The sequence below is a fragment of the Mustela erminea genome, chromosome 15 (genome assembly GCF_009829155.1).
Source record: "Mustela erminea isolate mMusErm1 chromosome 15, mMusErm1.Pri, whole genome shotgun sequence".
Lineage (NCBI taxonomy): Eukaryota > Metazoa > Chordata > Mammalia > Carnivora > Mustelidae > Mustela > Mustela erminea.
In genome coordinates, this window is record NC_045628.1 from 42510401 (window position 1) to 42516628 (window position 6228).

Sequence of the window (6228 nt, forward strand, 5' to 3'; positions counted from 1 at the left end):
TGTTTGATCAAATGTTGCCCTATGTGCATGAACAAACCTGACCCTAAGTCTTACTGACAAGATTTAAGACAGCTCAATACATCAAAAATTCTAGACAACTGCTGAAATATTAACTCTAAACTTTTTAATTTTAATTAAGAGCTTACTTTTTTCATAAAGTTTCAAGGAGATAAAGATAAGAAATGTGGAGTCTCTATTTTCAAATAATGTAACTTTGTAATGATGAAAAAAAAAACTAGAAAATGATAAACTTTAAACATCATTGCCTATATTGTTTAGTTCCATCAAGGTAGGCTGCGATTTAAATCCATAGTAAGAATTATAAACTGAGTGGTGCCTGGTTGGCTCGGTGGATTGGGCCTCTACCTTCAGCTTGGGTCATGGTCTTGGGGTCTTGGGATGGAGCCCTGCATCAGGCTCTCTGCTCAGCGGGGAGCCTGCTTCTCCTTTCCCTTCTGCCTGTTTCTCTGCCTACTTGTGATTTTTCTCTGTCAAATATATAAAATCTCTAAAAAAAAAGATTAAAAATAAAAAGAATTATAAACTGAGTGATGGATTTGTAGATGTGCATGTTATGTAGATTCAGTCTACTGATCCTGTTTGCTAAGAGAGTGACTGAGATACCAGAAACTGCAACAACATATTTACTCAGAGACTCAAACTCTAGTTCATTTCTTATGTGGAAAGGGTCTCGTGGTGAGAACTGCTCTGGAAAAGACCTGTCTCATTTCTCCTGAGGAGGTTGAGGGACTTCTAGAGGACTCCTGTTCCTCTGCTTTGCTGCATGTCAAAAGGTTATGCAAAATATAGGAGTCTGGATTACAGGACAGTCAGCCTCAAGTTTTAATTGGGTGAGTGAAAAGTTATTTGGCAGGGTAAATTTTCAGGGATCTTGACTAAACCAAAGAGATTTTAAAAAGAAATAATACCTTAATGGATTATTTTTGTAGATAGAAGATTAATTAGTTTCTATAGAGGAGGGTTTCAAAACTTATACAATGAATGTTAGCAATAATTAGGAGACATTCCAAACAAGATTATAAAGACCAGACAGCTGTGGAATCATTTTTTAAAGTTGTTTCTAAAATTTTGTATTTTTCTTAATCATTTAAAGATCTGCGGGCAAAAAGGACATGAGAAAGTAACAACAGCACTCAAACACACATTGTTTTAATTTAGCCTTGAATGTGAAGATGTTCCTTGCTGTTCTGAAATGGAAAGTAGATCAAGTTATTTGCTGTCACTAACATATCAAGTCACTTGACATAGTAATAGGAATATAGTTTCAAAGACCTAGCAGCTAGGAAAGTAAACAAACTCATTCAAAAAATAAGTGTTCTAAAGAAAAGCCATCATTTATCTCTAAACCAATGAAAGATAAATACTATTCCAGAAACTCATTTACTTGTTATTTTCAGGGATACATACCTAAGAGTGTATGAAAATTTTATTTTCTTCTAGTTTCCCAGTTGTCCTATTCATAGGTAACTGTTTCTTAAATATCCCTTATTTGCATGTTTAACCTTTCAGAGGTATTCTTGGCATAGGCATGTATATGCTATTAAAAAGTAGCAATAAAAAAAAAAAACCTTTAACAAAAACCATTAGGAATAAACAGAGAGTCCTTATTTTGTACTCTGTGTCTAACATGGATTTTATTCCAAGTGTTTTTGAAAGTAGAAAGCTCTTCTTGGCTCTGTCCCTCAATATTTGTATTAGAGAACTCCCTGCATCGTTCTCCAAAACCAACAGTATTTTAACGGCAACCTTCACTAATGGGACTTCACATATAAAACTTAAATGGCACCCAAAATGCTTATTAATGATACTCCACAAAAGCAAATGGTTCACACATATTTTTCATTCCCTTTATCTTTCTTCTTTTTTTCCCTTTCTCTTCCTCTTTTTTTTTCTCTGTCCATTAATATTCTCTAAAATCATGTCTCTGTTTATATTACTCATTCCCCATATTGTTAGTTCCCTGAAGAGAAATTCTTTATCTGCCACACTGGGTAACATTAGAACATTTTATATTATTTCCAAAAGAATATTTTCAACTTATATCAGTTGAAATGATGGATGATTAAGTGTAATAAAACAAGAGTTTGAAGCTATCTCTATCACATAATAGAAATATTAAAATTATACTGCATGCTCACAAAAAGGTTAAGTGGAACTAACTGATGGAATTTAAAGGGAGATAGACTGCAACTTCATATACTGACGATGAAACCAAATGTATTGTGCAAGAAAAATTATTCATTCACTGTGAGCATTCATACATTCTCCAGATAACTACAAAGAGTATAATACCTGGGTGGAATAGCTGTCTAAGAGATAGATGGAGTTTTTATTCTATTTTATTATCATTGAAAGGAGAGCCTGAGCAAAGGCTATATCTGACTAGTTTATTTAAGACTGTGACACCAGGGGGCGCCTAGGTGGCTCAGTGGGTTAAAGCCTCTGCCTTTGGCTTGGGTCAGCATCCCAGGCTCCTGGGATCGAGTCCCGCATCGGGCTCTCTGCTCAGCGGGGAGCCCGCTTCCTCCTCTCGCTCTCTCTCTGCCTCTCTGCCTACTTGTAGATCTCTGTCTGTTAAATAAATAAATGAAATATTAAAAAAAAAAAAAAAAAAAAAGACTGTGATACCAGGACATGGTACTAAGGGGGTCAGGTATATTATGGAGGTGGCCATTTGTTCTAGGGCTTTTGTTTTCTCAATCTCTCCAAACCTTCTGAAAAATCATATGAAAAGTATGTCTGAGTAAAGAAAGGGTGAAGAATTTATCCATCAGTCCTAACCTGCCCTGACCAAATGTTGCACTTAATAACATGAATTCTTAAGCAATAATGCTCATGCTTAGGGTTCCTTTGGGTTTCCGACCCTTCTCATCTTAACTTCTGAATCTTGGACAGGATTCCAAGCTCTTCAGTTACACCTGCATTAAAATGGACCATAGGTGAAGGGAGGGAAAACTGAATGGGAAGAAATCAAAGAGGGAGAGAAACCACGAGAGACTCTGGAATCCAGGAAACAACCTGAGGGTCATGGAAGGGAGGGGGATAGGGGGATGAGATAGTTGGGTAATGGGTATTAAGGAGGGCAGGTGATGTGATGAGCACTGGGTGTTATACACAACTAATAAATCTTATATCTGTATCTATCTATATCTATCTATATATGTGTATATAGATATACACACACACATATATACAAACATATATATATGGAGAAAAATATCAATGTTGGCTACAAAGAGCCTACATTTGAACTCTGGCTCTCTCCTTTATGAACTGGGTTCCCTTGGCAGGTCAATTTATTACACTGAGCCTCAGTATATACACCTCTACAAAATAACAACAATTAATCTAAAAGGATTGATATGAGTTTCCAATGTGATTACGAGAACCAAGTCAGTGGGCAATAAATGTTAGATTATTTCTCTTCTCCCATCCTTCAGTCTATTTTCAATTCCCACCCTTCCAAAGTTCTCTCAGTGTCTTGTCTTGAGAATTAATATTTCCCAGTGCCCCTTGTAGTACATAATTTATCACAGAATGCTATGTTCCATTTAACATTATCTGTATTTTTTCACAAACAATTAAGTGCAAGCAAACAAACAAAAACAAACTCCTTTCTGGTGTTTAGACTCAATGTCCCTGGGGTGGAAATCATTGTTTCACCCTTAAAGCAGTAGACACAGTAACACAAACTCTACAGATACTCAACAATGTCTCCTCAAGATAAGTATTCTTGAAAATGATCATATATGGCAATGACTATATAAACAAAATAAAAATCTGAGTTTTAAAAATAATTTCTGTATGGCAAATGAGCACCAGAATGCATAATGGACACTAATTAGTACAGTGTTTTCACTTTCAGTTTTTACAAGAATGCCCTTTATAAAACAAGTTAGCATAAAACATTTTAATAAAATTAGGTCTTTCAAAATAAGTTTGACACTTTTAGCACTACATGAAAGAGAGAACTTCTGCAGAATCATCTTGTATTCTAAATAAAAAGTAAGTTACGTTCTTATTCCCTACTAATTATCTTGTTGCAATTATTTTTGTCTGTAATTGGTTATAGTTTCTTTTTATCATTTTATTCCAATTTCTTAGAAATACAAACTTTCTCTAATCATTAACATTCTAAAATTTTAAAGTTGCTTTTCAATGAGAAATCCCTGTTTCTGGTTTCTTTTTATTATTTTTTGTTTGTTTTGTTTTGTTTTTCATTTTCAGATACAAAACTAAAAGAATTTGGAGAATAAAAACAACAACATCAGCAACAATGATACCAGCAACAAAACAACAAGAAAGTCCCAAGTTATTTTCCTCATGATACAACAAATGAGAATGTTTCTCCTTAATAAAAAAAAATTTTTTTTAAAGACTTTATATTTTAGAGCAGTTTAAAGCTCACATAAGAGCTGAACAGAAAGTACAGAGATTTCCCACCACTGCTCCCACACATACATAATCTCCCGCATTATCAATATCCCCCACCAGAGAGGTACACTCGTTACAACTGATGAAACTATTTGGACACATCGTAATCATCCAATTCCAAAGTTCACATTAGGGTTCATTCTTGGTGGTGTACATTCTGTGGGTTATGACATATGTATAATGACATGTATCCATCATTACTATACTAAACAGAATATTTTCACTGCCCTAAAAGTCCTCTGAGCTCTATCTATTTATCTCTCCTCACCCCAACTCCTGGTAAACATTGAAAATAACTTTATTTACCATCTCCTAGTTGTTTTTTTTTTTTTCCAGAATATCGTATAATTGGAATCATATGGTATGTAGCCTTTTCAGATTGGCTTCTTTGACATCGTAATATGCATTTAGGGTTCCTCCATGTTTTTCCATGGTTTGATGGATCATTTCTTTTCTAACCCTGAATAATATTCCATAGTCTAGAGGTACCACAGTTTACTTGTTCATTCACTTACTGAGGGGCATCTTGGTTGCTTCCAAGTTGTGGCAATGAATAAAGCTATTATAAACATCCTATTCATGGCTATGTGTTGCATGTAAGTTTCCAACTCTTTGGAGTAAATACTAACAAGCCCAATTACTAGATCATATGGTGAGAGTATGTTTAGTTTGCTATGAAACTGCCAAACTGTCTTCCAAAGTGGCTGTACCATTTTGCCTTTCCACCAGTAGTGAATGAGAGTTCCTGTTGCTCCACATCCTCTCCAGCATTTGGTGTTGTCAGTATTCTGGATTTTGGCCATTCTAATGATTGCATATAGGTATCTCATTGTTTTCATTTGCATTTTCCTAATAACAAATATCCTGTAAACTTTTCATGGGCATATGTGTCATCTTTATATCTTCTTTGGTGAGGTGTGAAGGTCTTTGGCCTATTTTTTAATCAGTTTTTTTGTTTTCTTACTGATGAGTTTTAAGTTGTGTGTGTGTGTGTGTGTGTGTGTGTGTGTTCTTTTGTGTATTCTGGGTGACTCACTCACCAGATAAAACTTTTGCAAACATTTTCTCCCAGTCTGACTTACATAACTTTTATTTACTCTTCTAGTTTTGTTGTTGTTGTTGTTTTTATTAAGTAGGACTTCCAGTATGATGTTGAAAAGCAGTGGTGAGAAGGGACATCCTTGCCTTTTTCTTAATCTTACTGGGAAAACTTTGAGCTTCTCTCACTGTTAGGTATGATGTTATCTGTAGATGTTTTATAGATATTCTTAATCAAGTTGAGGAATTTCCCTTTATTCCTGATTTAATGAAAATTTTTATCAGGTTGGTTGGGTTTTGTCAAATTATTTTTCCACTTTTATTGTGATATGACCATGTGATTTTGAATACTTCATTTTTAATATTTGTCATGTTTAGAAGTAATAGGCATCTCAGAGATAACATAATATGATAGAGGCAGCGTGGAATGTAGGTTTAGAATATAAACTTTAAACCCAGAATATAAGGATTTAAGTCCTGGCATTGACACTTACCATCTGCAAATCTCCTGCCAAGTTACTTTATCTCTCTATGCCTTAGCTTCCTGTCTGCAAAATGGGAACAATAGTTTGCCTGCCTCAAAGGCTTTTAACAAGATTAAATTATTTAATATATGCAAAATACATAGATGTCTGGCACTGGTGCACACTGAAAAATGCATTTCAATTTTCCACCAAATGATAATATAAATACCAGAAAGACTGAAATTTTTAACCTATTTATTTACTACTGTAA